We start from the raw sequence: 18,746 nt of genomic DNA, 5'->3' as shown, positions 1-18,746 counted from the left end.
CAGACACTGTCTCAGGCCTGCTACTATATTAACTTGTTTTGTTTTTATTACATGTGAAGCAGTCTGATTACACTCTGCCTGCTTTTTAGCCTTACTCCCAGCAATGTTATTTAATTCAAAACTGCATTTTCCATAAGGCCTAAAAAGATAATTTGCATTTTTTTCACAGCATGACTTAGGCAGTAAATGTAGCTCTTTTTACTTATTTCATTTTTATTTACATTACTTGCTATATTTTTCTGATTGCGTGTTATTTATTTTCTCATTATTTCAGTAACTGGATGCAAGTCCTTCACATGAGTGAGCATTTTCAAATTCAGCCCATATTAGTAAACCAAAATAATTCAAGAAACTATCAATCAGCATACATAAAACCTTACAACAGCAGAATGTGGAGAATTTAACACAGAGATATAAATATATTTAGACTGGCTTCCCTACTTATTTTGAGAGACATTTGAATGAATGCTATTTAGACTGAAAGGAAGATGTCAAAATCTATTGCTGTATAGCATTTTCTATGGAGGAACCTCTCCCCCCAGCCCCATGCAGGTAGTTATGTCCCGTGCAACCACATACTTAATACACTTGACTGGGGTCACTACACCTTTTGTAGTGACAACTTTCATTAAATGTGGTTTCTAATGAACTGGCTGAAAATTGAACTTTTGCTGTCATTTTCTAACAGTTCAGTTACTTCCTGTTATTAATGTGCAGAAAAACAAAGAAAAGAGCTCATGAAGAAGACGAGAGAAAATGCTAAATGTGACAAAGCTGCTTAGTTTAAAATCAGTAGATTTTTTAGAAAGTGTAAGTAAATGCCACGGTTGTCATATCCTGCACTAATTTTTAAGTTAACTTGGCTTGAATTTCATGACAATGAAGGTGAAGATATACAGGATGACAACATAAATCAGACGGTTCATAGTTTTAAAATGCCTGTAACTTTTTTTTAATGAAACATTGGACACCTGTATTTTGTATTTACCATCTCAAAATAAAGACAAATCTCAAATTAATGAAAGGACTACAGGCATAAATAGCAAATTTGTTATACAACTGCATGGTCTACAGCAATGTTCAATAGACTGATGGAATGGGTTGCGCTTCCACCACTGGCTCTGTAGCATGCAGAGATAAAGCCCTGACTATGTCTCAGACAGTCAGAGTTTTAGTAGCCACTCAGAAGTGGGAAAAGCTAGGCAGGGAGGGCAAGCATAAGTTACCAACATCAGTTCACTCATTCTGGCAAGACAGTGAGTGGACATCTTGTTCAATGCCTTGTTGTTGTCAGCAAGACGAGGCTTGTGAGTTAAGCAGATACAGCCAGAGCAGGCGGAATGGGCTTGGCAGTCCGACGCTGGTGATAGCTGCTCTCACTCTATGTTTGTTGGGCAAACAGGTGATGTGGACTTGATAGTCCCCACCAGGTGATGGCAGCTCTGTATGTGTGGGAGGGTCATGCATGTACAGGGGAGCATAGGGGATCCTTGCAGTGACACAATCATTCGCATCAACCATTCTAAACAGAAATGACCCAATTCCCTTTATCTTGTGTCCAGTGGACATCAGAAAAAGTACAATGATATATAGTTCCCTGGCTGGATAATTAGGGTCCATCCAGAAACATACATAGCTCAGGTCTGGAGGGGAGTGAAGCTAGACTCTCACACTATGGATATGAGGACATTCTCACCTCACTAATGGGGACAGAAGAAGGGATGAAAACAGGAGTGTAGACTCCTCCATGGCTACCTCAATGATGGCTCCATGCATTTAGTTCTTCTTTGCTACAAGTACGTATCAAGAACAAATGAGCATAAGACATATGGGGGGGCGTTAATGATTAGCAGATACAGAGGGAAAAATAAATCAAGAAAAAAAGGATGTTTCAACATTCTGTATATCAGAAAACCTCGTTGAAATTAACTGAAGCAGGAAATGGCCAGTCGTCATTCATCTCACCAAAGCTACACACATTGATCTTACTAATAAGATACTTTCAGCTCATTAACTCATTAGTTTGCATACAACTTCCAGTGAGCGGAGCCTAACCTTTCTGATAGAATCAAACTGTGTCCTCACATTTCAAACAAATAAATTTGTATATCAATGAAATCATAGGATTACTAAAGAAACGGAAATGGCAAACTCTTCAGCACAAACTATTTTTATAGTTGTAATATTCTTAGGTTCTAGGTCTTAAACTGGCTTTTATAAATAAGTCAGAGTAAACACAGTAACTATTAAGTTTGTAATATTTTGTAAACAACTCAGCAACCACTCAAGTTACATACATACTGTCAGCAGCATTTTATTCATCCAACTGAGAGCTTTCATATGAGACCAAGCAGTTATGTTTGTGCTACTTGGCTGGACATTACATTTTTGACAATACAAATGAATATTATAGGAACAACAATCAATATCTCTTTACTTGCACTAGACAGAGAGTAACTATCAATACAGTTGTGTTTGCCATTGTCTAAGTTTTGTGATGAAATATTTTAATGCTTTGTATGTAACATGGTTTTGGAATTATTGATGCAAATATGAACGAGCAATATTTGATGCCTAGAGGTATCAGTAGGATGTGACTACAATGACACCTGGTGGCATCACTTGGCTGTAACCATTGCCTGGTTACTAAGGCCAATCATAGGCTTATTTATACTCATGTCTCTCTGGGACAGTATTTATTCTTCATTCCAAAGTTAGTCTATAAGAAGCCATAATGGGTCTTCTTCGAAAACCAAGCTGGACACTGCGCTTCAACCACTGGCTAATCATGTGCTGGTTTATGTAATTATTTATTTTGTAACCAGGATAGTCCATCTGGACTGCACTCATTTTCAGCAGAAGCCCAAGGAGAAAAACTCTAAATCAATTTACAGCTCACAACCACTCAAAATAGTCTTGAAAAATAGCCGAGCCAGATCCTGCGCCCACTGTCGTCACGTTTGGAAAAAGCAGCCAAACCACAAAGCTATTCAGCACAATCAGGCGTAGTTTATTACAAATAGTGAAATAACAGCATAAAAGCTTAAAACACAACCAACTTAGCGCTTTCTCCCTACATCTAAGGGCATCATCAGAGTTGTGTAAAAGAACGCAGTAATAGTTTAAATAACACAGCATAGAACACACCCTCCTGAGTAAACCAATCAATAACCTGCATTTCAAACCTTTAAAGTTCCACTGTGCATTAGTTACGTAAAAAACTTATAATTTAAGATAAGTTTTTTTAAAAAAGTATATATAAAAATTCTAAAGTTGTATTTCGTTACATAATCAAAAAGATCCAAAATTTTCATCTAACCTATATAAATTCCATTCAAATTGTATTAGAATTGCATAAGTTGTAAATATATACATCTAACTAAACAGCCTATGTCAGTAACAAACCATCCAACCTAAAACAATAGTACATGTTCATATAGCACAGAGCAAAAATTCATATTAACAATGCCCTATATTTTAACAAACTAGACAATGATACATGTTCATTAATACCTGGTGGTCTAGAGGCATTAAGCCTAAGCTGCCAAATACATTCCTTTACCTCAAGCAAAATGTTCTCGTCACCCCCATTGTCTCTATATGGAATCCTATCAATAATAAAAAACAAAAATCTCTTAAAATCCTTACATCTAGTACTGTGTGTGTATAATGCATTTGTAGTTTTCTTGTTTTTAATATCCCTAACGTGCTCTAAAATTCTCAGTCTCAATTTTCTAATGGTTTTACCCACGTAGAAAGTAGTACAGGACAAACAGGTGGCCAAATAAACCACCATCTTGGTGTTACAGTTAACATGACCCACATTTAAAACAACTTATGGAAAGTGTTAATTCTCAATACTCATATAGACACTGTATGATGAACAAATGTGGGTTTTGTAGTACTTGTAAGTACATCAATAATGGACCTTACGTAACAGTACACAATTATAATAAAACGATAGCTAGTCCATGTCATGTTAACTGTAACACCAAGATGGTGGTTTATTTGGCCACCTGTTTGTCCTGTACTACTTTCTACGTGGGTAAAACCATTAGAAAATTGAGACTGAGAATTTTAGAGCACGTTAGGGATATTAAAAACAAGAAAACTACAAATGCATTATACACACACAGTACTAGATGTAAGGATTTTAAGAGATTTTTGTTTTTTATTATTGATAGGATTCCATATAGAGACAATGGGGGTGACGAGAACATTTTGCTTGAGGTAAAGGAATGTATTTGGCAGCTTAGGCTTAATGCCTCTAGACCACCAGGTATTAATGAACATGTATCATTGTCTAGTTTGTTAAAATATAGGGCATTGTTAATATGAATTTTTGCTCTGTGCTATATGAACATGTACTATTGTTTTAGGTTGGATGGTTTGTTACTGACATAGGCTGTTTAGTTAGATGTATATATTTACAACTTATGCAATTCTAATACAATTTGAATGGAATTTATATAGGTTAGATGAAAATTTTGGATCTTTTTGATTATGTAACGAAATACAACTTTAGAATTTTTATATATACTTTTTTAAAAAAACTTATCTTAAATTATAAGTTTTTTACGTAACTAATGCACAGTGGAACTTTAAAGGTTTGAAATGCAGGTTATTGATTGGTTTACTCAGGAGGGTGTGTTCTATGCTGTGTTATTTAAACTATTACTGCGTTCTTTTACACAACTCTGATGATGCCCTTAGATGTAGGGAGAAAGCGCTAAGTTGGTTGTGTTTTAAGCTTTTATGCTGTTATTTCACTATTTGTAATAAACTATGCCTGATTGTGCTGAATAGCTTTGTGGTTTGGCTGCTTTTTCCAAACGTGACGACAGTGGGCGCAGGATCCGGCTCGGCTATTTTTCAAGAAAAACTCTAAATGGCTATATTACAATATAGAGAGAGTAATATTATATTTCATTCATGGATACAATGTAAGCAGTATTGGCAGTTACAGAACACAGTTTGCACTAACTTGCATAGGTATATACAAATATTGGAAGTACGGGAACTAATGCCCTTTTAACCTGCCAATTTACTAAAACAGTTCTTTCCATAATATGTGTTCAGGTTGTTCTTAAAAATATCTATACTAGTGCTTGCTTTAATATAATTTGGTAGACTATTACATGCATTAGCTACTCTCTCGGAGAACCAATTACTACATCCTTCATTCCAACCTGTTCTCCTACATGGGCTGTCTAATGATTCTCTAGTATTTTTAAAAATACCCCAAACATTCCCAGACATATTTGTCTGTAAATGCCATGTATACCTAAATAAGGTCTCTTAAATGTCTATATGAGACACTGTACAAGTTTAGATATTTTAGTCTTTCAGAATAACTTAAATTTTCACATCCATGGATGCCCTTGGTATAATTCCACTGAACTTTTTCCAGTTTACTCATGCTTGTTTTCTAACAAGTGTTGTAGGCCCTACATTTTCTTGGTGAGAAACCTCTGAGGTGTCTCCAGTTGCAGCAGATGTATGGTGAGGTACATACAGAAGGGAGTATTGTACTCTTATTATTGGTCTGATGAGAGCCAAGTACAGGGGAGTTGTAACTTCCTTAGCTTTGGTTGCTATACTCTTGCTTATGAGGTCTGCAACACAGAAGGCCTTCCTTACTACTGTGGACGCCTGATTAATTAAGGCTGTTATCAAGGATAGCCAGTTCTATGAGTATATTACCTTCTCAGATTTAGCAGTCTATAGCTTGTAGCTGGTGTCTACCAATCACTACTATGTGTCATTTATGTGTTTACAAATTGCTATTACTTATACCATTGGCTATCTTATGTTATCAATAGTTCTGCACACCACTTGTTGTTCATATTTACCATGTTGATATTGCTTGTACTATCACTATTATTTGTATTAATATTGTTCTTCATGTATTCTGTACAAATGATTCTTCAAATGAGACTGATTTATGATCAGATTCTACTAGGGAGGGAACAACACATGGTGTGGTGCAGTGATCCCCCATGTTGGTGAGCACTATGTCAAAGATATTAGAGCCCCTTGGGGGTGTTAACTATCTTCTCCAGAGCATTTGTGTTAACAAAGTCCAGGAAACTTTGAGCAATTGCGTTTGTGCTCATATATGTTACCTAATCAATGGAAGGATAGTTAAAGTCACCCATGACCAGGATATTTGGCTGTACTGAGAGTGACTCAAGTAGGTCCAGGTAAGCTATGTGGATTTTATGGTTCATGGTGGGAGACCTATAGCTAACAATGATGTGGAGGTGGGGGTGTGGGGTCTTTCCTACAGTTAGTTGGACTTGGAGTAACTCTAGGGAGTCATACTGTTTAATCAGTCTAGAGGTGTATATGTTTTTAATGAAGATGGATATTCTTCCTCCCTTGTTTTCTTCATGTTCATTGTGTGGTCTGAACATGTTGAAGGCATTGTAGCCCTGCATGGCCAGGGTACTCTCTCTGGCCTTGAACCATGTCTCTGTGATGGCACAGACATCAGCATCTTCCGGGGTGAGAAGTGCTTCAAGTGAGTGCAGTTTCTGATTTAGACTCCTAGCATCATAACCATGAGTTTGTTTCTGGAGGATATTTTTACATTGGGAATTTTGTTCTTATGACATTGCCTTTAAAAAGGCACTATGGAGGAGGCAAGTACCTTTGCCAGCAACCTAAAGCCTAGAGGCAAAAGGTGAAGACCACCTCTGGCAAAGCAGCGTGGTCTGCTCATCTCATGGTGTCAGATACTGGATCCCCCTGGATTGACACCAGAAGTTAAGCCAATTGTTGAAGTCAATAATTTTTTGTTTGTATTGTGGCAACATCCTGGGTGAGGGAAGAATGCTGCTTAGGGCTGGGGACATACCTGCCTGGCACACATAATCTGAAAGCCCCATCATGTCTCTCTTCATATAGTCTAGTGAAGTATGTCTCAAGTTATTCCCTTCAACATGGACTATGACAGAGTCATAGCAGTACTTGTTGTTGAGAGACTTGAGTGCATGTGTGACTTGGTGGATCCTGGCACCAGACAGGCAGCCTAGTAAGGGTCATCTGTGTGTCTCACTATGGAGTCACCTATGACAAACACATTTGGTTTAGATATGTTTTGCTTTAGGGGCTTATTGGGTGATACTGATGCATGTGTTATTGTGTGTAGTGGGTGCTGTTGGGACCATATTGTCTGGAGAAGGTTTGTCCTTGGGAGGTCTTTGCTCTTTTGGTATATTTCTAGTGAGTACCTATGTGTAAATGGGTTTATGTGTTGTGTGCTTGGTATGTGTATGAGGTAGAGTGTGGGTGCTGATAACCTGCTTGTTATTTGGTTTCTTGTTATGTGAGACAGAGAGAGAGAGAGAGAGAGAGCATTGATTTCAGATTCACAGTTTAGAAACATCTCTTACATATTATATTTGCATGTTTTAGGAGTAGTAGGTTGTCTGTATACATGAGGCAATCACTACATTGCCTCTGGATGCCCATGTCAACCAGGCTGGCTGGAGAAATAGTGTGAAACTGACCTTCCATTATGCCAGGTGTATTCTATAACAAGTGGTGGAGGCTGGGCTAGATGGACTAGGTTCTGTTGTAGAACTAGTAAAATCAGTTAATCTATGGGAGGTTTAGGGGTAGAAACCTGTGCTGGAACTTTAAAAAGAGCAGCTGGGTTGCTCTCTGAGCAGCAGTGCACAACTGCTTTATGCGCTGAGAAGCAGAAAAGCTTAGGAGGGTTCCCTAGCAGTTATCCAAGGAAACTATGACTTTTTAAGCATTTGTATCTATACATGGCACTGTTAAACTCCATTGCACGGTGCACAACTATGCACAAATGTTGTGTTTAAATATTAGCTAAGTAAAACAATTTTCAAACAATCTAACCAAGGGTGTAGCTAAGCATATTCAGTGTACTCAAATGAGTACATTATTTTCTGAGCATCTCTTGGAAACTTCAGCCGTCAAAAAGTAAAGAATGTGCAGAACTGTGTAAACAAATATTTACAGTATACAGGTACACAGAAAATAGTTGTGTGAAAGGAATACACCCGTAAAAATAGCTTTGTATGAGTATAAATTGTAACAGTTGAAAATTATGTGTCCTTTATTATAAAGAATTTATAATAAAGAATGTGCAGAACTGTGTAAACAAATATTTACAGTATACAGATACACAGAAAATAGTTGTGTGAAAGGAATACACCTGTAAAAATAGCTTTGTATGAGTATAAATTGTAACAGCTGAAAATTATGTGTCCTTTATTATAAAGAATTTATAATAAAGAATGTGCAGAACTGTGTAAACAAATATTTACAGTATACAGGTACACAGAAAATAGCTGTGTGAAAGGAATACACCTCTAAAAATAGCTTTGTATGAGTATAAATTGTAACAGTTGAAAATTATGTGTCCTTTATTATAAAGAATTTATAATAAAGAATGTGCAGAACTGTGTAAATAAATATTTACAGTATACAGGTACACAGAAAATAGTTGTGTGAAAGGAATACACCTGTAAAAATAGCTTTGTATGAGTTTAAATTGTAACAGTTGAAAATTATGTGTCCTCTTCCTGTATGTCTGAGGGTAGCATTTTGAGGGACCAGTACATTTATAAAATGATAGGTGGGTAGTGGGGCAACAACACAAAGGATGGGTACAAAATGCAGATTTCTGGCTACACCCCTGAATCCAACCAATAGGAAAGCCCAAGACTGAACCTTGTTCCAACAATCCCCATCTCAGATTGGTCCTTGACTACATTCTTCTGCCACAAAGGTGCAGGAGTGCCCTCTTAATGTAAGATGGCTGGCTTTACTGCTCAGAAAATGCCAAACAGTCCAGATTCAGCCAGTCTGAATCTAGCCTATGCTATAAATTGTTCAAGTACTGTCACAGCACCTAGGCATCACTCGAAACCAACAACTCACCTTCACACCTCACACTGATTATACACTAAACAAAAGAGTTAAACAGCTAAAACTTGCTTACAAATGCTCCCACCTATTAAATGTTAAACCAGAAAGGCACTTGGCATCAATATGCTGATTTCTAAACTGGATTATTTCTTGCCTATAACCACTCTGCATTCAGCCCCTATAGTACTGCTGCTCTCCAGTTATCAGCAGGATGTGACGTTTCAGACATACATACAATAAGGAACACCTTTGTCTTACATTAAAGAAAGTTAAATGGTTACTTGTCACAGCTAGAGAAATTCTTCAGTTCAGTTTCCTAACTTTTAAATTACTTTTCATCAGATACTGCCCTCCTGCCTTGTTTACTAGTACCAAAAGAGAGCATACACTCAGATCTGCACCAGGAGCTACTCTGCTGTTAATATACCCTCCAGTCAAAAAAGACACAAGGAGAACAGTCTTTCTCAAAACTTAGCCCAGCAGCATGCAGCTTTTTCTCTGTAGGAACCTAAGCTCTTTCACTAGTTTTACAACATTCTCGAAAAATGATCTGGAAGAATACAAATGTGTTTGATTTAGGGATACAGGATAGCTTAAAAATGCAGTTTTATTTTACTGTTACCCATATGAGTAAATATGCACATTTTTAACTGAGTTAAGTTTACTATCCTGTTATCAATAGGCTTAAAATGCGGCTTTTACTGACGTAGACCTGCAATATTAATTATAGTGCTGCAAGGCAAAGGTCAGCCTCTGATTGTGCTCTATCTGTATGGTCGCACTTCCCAAAACTCAAATGAATCTTCCCCTTTTCTCTCCAGCTTCATCTCTTCAATAACAGTGTGATTTCTTTTCTCTTTCATATATCTTCTGATCTATATCTTCACTCACTTCCTCCCCTCACTAAATTCTATTTTCCTTCTGTGTACACTATGATCCTTCTCAGTGGCATCTTCTTTTTAGCCTATCTCCCATCTCTCCCTCTCCCTCTCTCACCTTTACCTCAACTGAAATTCAACATTGCTCTCTCTCTAAGTGCTATTCTCAGAGCTGTAATATAATAATTATATATGTCTACTGAATTCATTATGCTTAAAACTTATTTTTAATCCAGTTATATACAATATAATTATGGATTCCAGCTCTGTTCTAACCTACCATTTTTACAATAAGACATTGTGCTAAGTAACTAAGAATGGTAGTATATAACATATGTTTATTCCTTCATTCTGTACTGATCTTTTTTCCAAATGGCAATGTTTTCCTGCTATTAAATGTATATATTATATGTATTTCCTTCTTGTTAAATGTCAATATTTTGTTTATATGCAAACTTGTAACTGCCTTATTGCTCAGGTTGTAGTTAAACAAGGGCCGTAGACTAGTTCACCCACCAGACTAGACAGAGACAAACAGCTGGAACTGAGATGTTTAGAAAAGGGTAGGAGCAAACTACATAGAAAAAATGGGAATTTTGGGAACAATGCATACAGGAGAGGAATGAGGTTTTAAAGAAGGCAAGACTTATGTGAACTATGTAATGTTTGACTGAAAAAGATTGGGTAGATTATAAGTGATATATAATGTTTGTAACTAGGAGTGTGTCAGTATGGTTTGTGATGTAAAATGCTAGCAACTAGGATTGTGTCAGTGTGTTTTGTTTTCATTCATATAAATATATGATTGTCTGTGTAGTAAGTGATGGTTTAATAAATAAGTTCCTTGTTTAAAAAAAGGCAGGAATTGAATAAGTTGAAGAGATAAACGACCAAAGAAACCAGGATTCATCACTTCAGAATTTATTCCAACCGCTAGCGCCTCAGCAATAAGAATACAAGCACAAAAATGCAGCACATATTTATATAATAAAATTAATCAATCAAACAATTAAACAATTTAAAATACATATTCAATTTAAATAAATTAAATAAACTTTTTACTTATTCAGCCTTTTTTCCAGTCACTATATTTGAAACTAATTGAGCTAATTAAACATACTGGCACCAGATACAAATTAATCATTTGAAAATTACTTTTACATTACTTTGTGAGAAGTTCTTTATTTGCAGCATTACATGATTGTAAACCTAAATGATGCTTACTTTATCCAGATTATCTGCAAACTACGGAACTGCCCTACAAGGCCACAGTTCAGTTGTGTACTATATTATCTTTACAATTCATCTCCCGATAAAAAAGAGCTTAATCCACTGTTGTACTTCATTGCAGTGTTTTTATTATTCTCTAGTCACTGCTTAACATTTAGCTTGGTGTCCTACTTTCAATAATCTAGGCAGCATGAATACGATTATTAGTCCAACAGTTGGCTTTCTTTAGTACATAAATCAGATTAAAATGCCATAGCAACCTGTTCCACAAAGGATTTATCATATATGCTTGGAACAGTAAGCAAGTGATATTAACGCTCAGCTCAGATGTGTACTAACTTCAGAAAAGAAACATGTCAAATAACATCAATGCACAAAGTGAGGGAATTTAAATTAAAAGTGGAAAAGCAGAGGCTATTGGTATCTGAAGCATTATTCCACATCATGCAATGTGGAAAGTGGAAAGTCAGAACCACAGATTGCTAACATCTTCTTCAAAATTAGTGAATCATTGCTATCAACAACTGAACAAACACAGCTGGTCAGCTCTTTTCTTAGTTTTCCTCAGCTCTGTATTTAAAATACAGAGTTGAGGCAAATCATTGCTTGAGTTAAGACTAGAAGTAAATGCACAGAAAGCTTCATCACTAGAGTTCTTTTGCAGAGAAGAAGTGTAACGTTCAAATGCTAATCTGGCATAATTGGTAACCATTTGAAATGGTGATCCCTGCTACAATGAGTCCCAAAAGGCGGAGACTGAATGGCCAAAACAACGGACTTACTTATACTAAGTCTGAGACGCCATTTCTCGGAATATTCCCTTTTCTCTGAAGTATTGCAATCTTGGAGTTGGTAATATAAGTTCAGGGGTGGTGTGGTATGGGGCTTGCCCCCCATATGGAGTGGTGCAGGGGACTTGCCCCTCCTTGCAAAATAAGCTTAAAGGAGAAGAGTGATTTCCAAAATTTACACTTCTCTTGTGTTTTTGGACTTTTTTTTCAGCTTGTCCACACTCTGCACTTTGAGTGCCGACATTTCAATACGGAGTCATGCTAGTTCATGAGACTTTACTGGAATTTACCACATGCAGATTGAAGTGACAACTAAGCCATTTACTAACAAAATGTGCTTGCCAATGCCAGAGTGAGAGCTGTATGTTTCACTAATTGTGCGTCCTTTATCTATGTAGTATACATTTATAGGTTCATAGGTAGGTACTAGGCTATCAGCCCAAGGGCCTAAGTAAGCATAGCCAACAAGGTTCCCTGGCTTACGCCACCCAAGAAAGTTAATTTCCTGTGCCCCTGTCGAGCAGAGCCACAGAAGTGATCCCCAGAGTATATTTCCTATTTCCCCAGCCACTCATTAAGATTTTTCTTGAAGAGTGCTAATGAGGAACTTTGCTTGACATAGATGGGTAGCTTGTTCCAGAGTATAGGAAGTCTCTGGGACATGAATTTATCCCTCCAGCATGTCCTGTTTATTGTGGTGACAAGGTTTAGGTGCCTAGAGCATGTAGCTTGGAGGGATTGGGATTTCTTTAGGTGTAGCATGCCCAACAGCTCTGGGTTTAACATAGTTTTATATGTTAGGCAGAGATCTCTTCGGAGTAGGCGATACGCTACAGAGTAAAGCTGGAGTTTTTTGAGATGGTCAGTGTAGGGCATCTGTTTGAGGCCAGTAATCCTGTTTGTGAGGTACTTCTGTGGCCTTTCCAGCTGCTGCAAATGTCTTGTGAGGTACATTCCCAAAGGGGCATTGTACTCTATAATGGGTCTAATGAGTGCAGAGTAGTGGGGAACATTGACCTCTTTTTTCCTGGAAGAGAACCCTTTTGTGATGAGGCGTGCCACACAGAAGGATTTCCTGACTACTGTGGTGATGTGATTATCAAAGGAGAGACTACTGTCCATCTGGGTCACAAGGTCTCTTATAACACATTCGGCATTAAGTAGACTGCCGTTTATGTGGTAGCTCATGGGTACAGAGTTTTTACCAAAGGGGATGACAGTGCACTTTTTGACATTGAGCTTAAGGCCATGCCTCTGACACCAGGCATCAGTCTCAGTAAGGCCCTTCTGTAGGATCATTTGGGGACTCAACTATGGCTCCTAGTTAGCAGTCATCTGCAAACTTCATTAGCCAGAGGCCTTATGTGTTAGCCTGTACTTCAGAGAAGTAAATACCAAACAGGAAAGGTCCCATGACTGAACCCTGTGGTACTCCACTTGTCACTGGTTTGAAGTCAGATTTGGAGTCTGCAACTTTTACACTGTGGCTTTTGTCAGTAAGCCAGTTGGCATCCTATCTTGTGAAGTAGGGATTTATACCAAGTTTAATGAGTTTAGCTATAATTCCAGACTGGGGGATGGTGTCGAAAGCCTTGGCAAGGTCAAGATAGGCTGTGTGAACCACCTTACCCTCATCTACGGCTTTGGTGACTGCCTTAAAGAAGTCGATCAGGTTCAGAAGGCATGATCTGCTTTTCACAAACCCAAACTGGGTGGGGTCAAGAGTTTGGAGGTTACCAATGTCTTTGTTTATGAGTTCCATGATGATACATTCCATGGCCTTGCAGACCAGGCTCATCAGGGTAATAGGGCGATAGTTCCCAGGATCAGTGGTGGCTCCCCCTTTGTGGAGTGGGATAATTGTTGCTGTGCACCATTCAGTGGGCAGAAAGCCTGACATGAGACTATGACTGAACATGGTACTTAGGTGGGGATCCAGTTCTTTCTGAAGTTCGTGTAAATCTCAGCCTGGGATGTTGTCCGGTCCCATGGATGCTGTGTTTTTGGTTTTAGAGAGTGCAGCTTTTACCTGCATAGATGTGATTACAGGGATTCTGCATTCTTCCTGTATAGATATGGGCCCTTTAGGGGGTGAAAGGGGGGTAAAGTTAGCACTGAACCTATCTGCCAGGATGTTGGCAATATCAGTTGGTTCTGTAATTTTCATGCCATCGTGCTGTAACTCAGAGCAGACCTGGGTGTTGCCATTGAGATTCTTGACATAGCTATAGGATGCTTTGTGGCTGCCCTTAGAATTAGTCGCAATTTTGTTTTCATAGCTAGCTTTGGAGGATCTTATAAGGGATCTCAGCTTCTTACTGAGGCTGACCAGGGAGCTCCTCCACTCATGGGAAGTTTACTCTCTTTTGCAACAGTTTCTTCCTTCTGTTGTAGAGTTTGTTTATGGCAGGGGACCACCAAATTGTCTTCATTTTTTTGGAGGATAGTATCTTGGTTCTGTTTGGAATAGCACAATCCATGCACTCGTGTAAGTGCTTATAGAGTGCATTTGTGTAGGATTCAGCAGTCATAACTGTATTGTCCATCTGCACGGATGTCATGAAGTTCGCCACTTCTGTCTTAAGAAGCATGAAGTTGGCTTTGGAGAAATTTTTTACCATGGTTTCCTTAACGGTGGGTGGGGGCAGGATGCGGATATCTAGGGTGATTAGCTTATGGTCAGATCTGACCAACGAGGAGCTGACCTGGTGTGGAACACCGGTCACTCATGTTGGAAATGACTAGGTCTAGGATATTGTTGCCCCTGGTGAGGGTATGGATAAGTTGGTCCAGGGCATTGGAATTTATGAACTCCAGAAAGCATTGAGCAAATGAGTTGGTACATGAGTAATTTTCCCAGTTAATAGTGGGGTAGTTGAAATCGCCCATTATTAGGGTGTTTGGTTGAACTCTAATATTTTCTAGTATATCAAGATAAGAGGAGTGGGAATCCTGGGGCATGGTGGGGGATCTGCAGCAAGCTACAATTTGGATTGCAGTTTTGCCCAGTTAGTTGCACTTGGATAACCTCAGATGCATTATACTAAACAACTAGCCTGGAGGTGTGGATATCCTTAATGAATATGGACACACCTCTGCCTTTGCTGTTCTGGTCCAGGTTAGATGGCCAAAAAGTGTGGTATGAGTTATAGCCTGGTAATTCAGGGGTGCTCTCTAGAACCTTGAACCAGGTCTCAGTCACTGCACAGATATCGATGTTCTCCATTTTAAGGAGTGCCTCGAGTGTGTGCATTTTGAGATTTAGACTTCTAGCACTGAGTAGCATTACCCTCAGTTTTTGCTTGCCTGTTCCTGTTACGGTGGTGAATTTGTCATTTGAACCTTGCCTAAAAATCAGCAATTCAAATTAAGACCTCCTTTACCATCCATTCATTCAATAACACCCCAATCATACCTGAATCAAGCTCAAAACTGCTAGGCATCACTATTGATGACCAGCTCAAATTTGATCTCCACATAAATAACTGCATCAGGAAAAACCACCAGAAGCTAGGACTGCTTTACAGAAATAACAAATTCCTTACTCAGGAATCACGAATAGCCCTCACCCATGCCTATCTTCCTCCCTGCTTAACATACTGCTCCCAAATTTTTACTAATCTAAACTCCACACTTACTGCTAGACTTCAGACTACATACCACAAAATAGCTAGATTTGCAACCCAACAACCCCACAGATATTACCACTGTCTCTCACTAAAATACTTAAACTGGCTAGAACTGCCTCAACTCCTCCTTCTCTCTCTCAGCTCCAAACTATACATGCAATCCTATATCAACCATCCTTTTGTCCAGCCTTACACCCTATCATCTCCCATTATGCTCCCACAAGAAACCTCTGTAGCTCTTCTCAAGACCTTCTAAAAATCTATAAGCCTAAATCATAAGCAGGTCAAAATGTATACAGCTACTACCCATCAATGGAAATTCGAACACAGACTCATCCCAAAAAGTTTAAGCTAGCACTATAAGAACATCTTAGCAAAAAGTGGATCTGCCAATGCTCAAACCCTCCTTGAAAACTCTCCTCTGACTCTCTTTCTACACTTTCCCACTCATTAAACTTCTCTCTGAACAGACTTCCTCATGTAAATGTTCACAAAATGTTTTTTTTTGGATTTTTTACCTTTATTTATTTGTTGAACTACTATTTTGTCACTTCTACTTTATTTTAACCATTCTAAACCAATTTTGCTCTAATTCCACTTGCAAAACATTTGTGAAAATCTACTATTCTACTATGTATGTACTGAAGCTTTTTCACTACTTGTTTTTCTAAACCTGTAACTTGTACCATATGGTTACTAAGTATGTACTGGAGCTTTTGTCCCCGGGCCTCTGCTGAAAAAGGGCTTTGGCTCAGCCAGACATTCCCGGTCAACAAATGTAAAATAAATAAATAAAATAAAAAAGGCACTATAGGGGCGGCAAGAGCCTTAGCCAATATCCGGAATCCCAGGGGAAACAGGTGCAGGCCATCTCTGGCAAAGGATTGTGGTCTGTCAACCATGTCGTCCCAGGCAGACAGATACTGGATCCCCTTAGAATGACACCAGAAGCTTAGACAATTGTTGAAGTCAATAATTTTGTCCTTGTACTGCAGTATCATTCTGGGCGATGGCAGGATGCTACTCAGGGCTAGGGTCATACCTGCCTGGGCTACAAGATCGGAGAGCTCTATGTCTCAGGTCGTTCACACCAACATGGACAATGACAAAGTCATATTTGTACTTGTTGTGGAGTGACCTGAGTGCGTGGGTTATGTGGCGGATCCTGGCACTTGACAGGCAGCTGACAGTAACCTTCTCCTCGTTTAGCCTGGTGAGTGGGACATCAGTGTGCCTGACTATAGAGTCACCTATGACTAGTGTGTTGTATACATTGGTTTGCCTTATGGGCTGTGGTTTATTGGCACACTTAGTCTGTGGGCTATGTGTCATTTGGGTTGTGTTGGGGGGTGGAGGTTGCTTGCGTTTCTGTTTTAGAGGAGGTCTCTGTTGCTTGAGCAGATTATTATTGAGAGCCTCTGTGCATGTTTTTGTGTTTCTATGTGTGGATTTTGGTGATGTAGGTTTAGTAGGACTATGTGATGAGTGTGGTGTGGTGCAAGTGTTTACCTTCTCCTCTTGACTGTCAAGTTCAGTCTTGGTTGGAGAAAACTTTATCTCCAGTTTGGCTAGACAAGTGCATCTCTCACAGGTTGTGGTGTTGGGTGGTAGGAGGAGAGGGTTTTCTGTGTACATGAGGCAATTGCCACATTTAGTAACTCTTCAGTGTCTTTTTATGTATTAGCTATGTTGTATACATTTAGTAACACTTCACTGTCTTTTTATATATTAGCTATGTAGTATACATTTAGTAACACTTCACTGTCTTTTTACATATGGTGCAGTAGTATATGTTTAGTCTACGTTACTTTACTCACAGTTTTTCCTACATTGTCTTATCTCTGTACTGGTTGTGTTGCAGTGCGGTATATTAGTTTTCTGTGTTGTATGTACCTCTTTATTCTTTGTGCTCATGTCTTGCCTACCCAGTTAACAAATAAATAAAAAGGTAGCTTGGTAGAAAGACAGAGAATGAAGTGGTCAGACAGACAGATATATAAGTAAAACAGAGGAAATTAAGTACAGTCTTAGTGAAGACGATTGAAGGAGAGTATCTGGGGTAATCCTCATAAATATGATTAATCAAAACTGCAACCTTGGAAATAAATTAAACCTAACAGAAGAGGTCCTGTAGGGACAGAGTCTATTTCCCTACTTTACTGAAGAATACAGAAAGTTTATTTATTTGCTTTTGTTAAATAAGACAGAGCATTGTTCCACACGGATGTTTGCCAGGTTCAGCCCAGGAGCACTGTCTGGTTAAGTGACTTGCTCAGAGTCACAGACCATGTAAATGGAGGCTAGCAGAATAAAATCTTGGTTCACAAGAAGTGGCAAGTAAACTCATAGCATCAATCCTGTGTGCTAACGACTGTACCTGACATAAGATCAGCACAATACCTAGCAACACATTTTGATTTTTTTATTATTCTCCTAGCAAGGGTAGCATAGGGCTGCCTTAATGCAGGAACTGCTTCCAATGTTTTTTCACAAGGTTTACTACCTCTTTCTTTATGAAGACCTATTGCTGATTAAGGCAATCTCATTCCTTGATTAAATTAGCTGAACTGACAGCACCATGGTCATGTTCCCTGACTGCTGTGGTAAAAACTTGAATGCAAAAGTGAAATATGATTATTTCCGTATTGTTACCAGAAAAAACAGCACTCTGATTGAAGTATTAAGAGAGTTAAAATCTCTGCAGAAGTCTGTTTGTCCTTATTAGAGTCTTTACATTTAATAACCTAAAAGGCTGCTGGAAAACATTCAAGAATAGGGAATTAAGTCAGTACTCAGGAGGGCATAATTGTATCAAGACTGAAATGTGTAGGAATGAGAATGTGAAAGAATATAAGCCAGAAGAGAAGAGATTTTTTTTGTAGAAGGGCTGTTTGGACACAGTTTACCTGCAAGCACATGAAAAGTACTTCACACAAGTACTGAGTAAAACAAATGATTGGAAAGGTTATTAGAAAGTTATGGCTGGGTCAGAGCATACACAAGCATTCTACAAAGTAGCATATAGGTATTGTGAACTCACTAGTTGTTTGCACTCCATACAGCAGTGCAGTTCACAAAGAAAGCCATGTTGCTACTCCAACTCATACTGAACTGTAAAACAAATTGTGAATTGTACTGCATCAGTTTACGGGAAGAATATATCAGCAGTACAAACTAGTTAGAATGACAATGAAGGCAGATTATTCCTGTAAATTCATTAGGGTAATAGCAAAAGAGAAATGTTTTGCTACGCATTGTGTTGTCCCTAAATGAAGTAAATAAATCAATCTGTCATCATAAAATGACACTGC

General features: G+C 38.5%; 1 protein-coding gene across 5 annotated transcripts in view; it reads left to right on the top strand.

Moving 5' to 3' along the window:
• Nucleotides 1-18,746, top strand: part of ARR3 (arrestin 3) — a 535,442-nt gene that overhangs the window by 246,109 nt on the left and 270,587 nt on the right. The window lies entirely within an intron of this gene.

Source organism: Protopterus annectens, chromosome 15.part0, assembly GCF_019279795.1.
Source record: "Protopterus annectens isolate FY-2018-M chromosome 15.part0, PAN1.0, whole genome shotgun sequence".
Classification (NCBI taxonomy): Eukaryota; Metazoa; Chordata; order Ceratodontiformes; family Protopteridae; genus Protopterus; species Protopterus annectens.
Note: the sequence above shows the minus strand (reverse complement) of the source record. Positions and strands in the feature narration are given on the sequence as shown.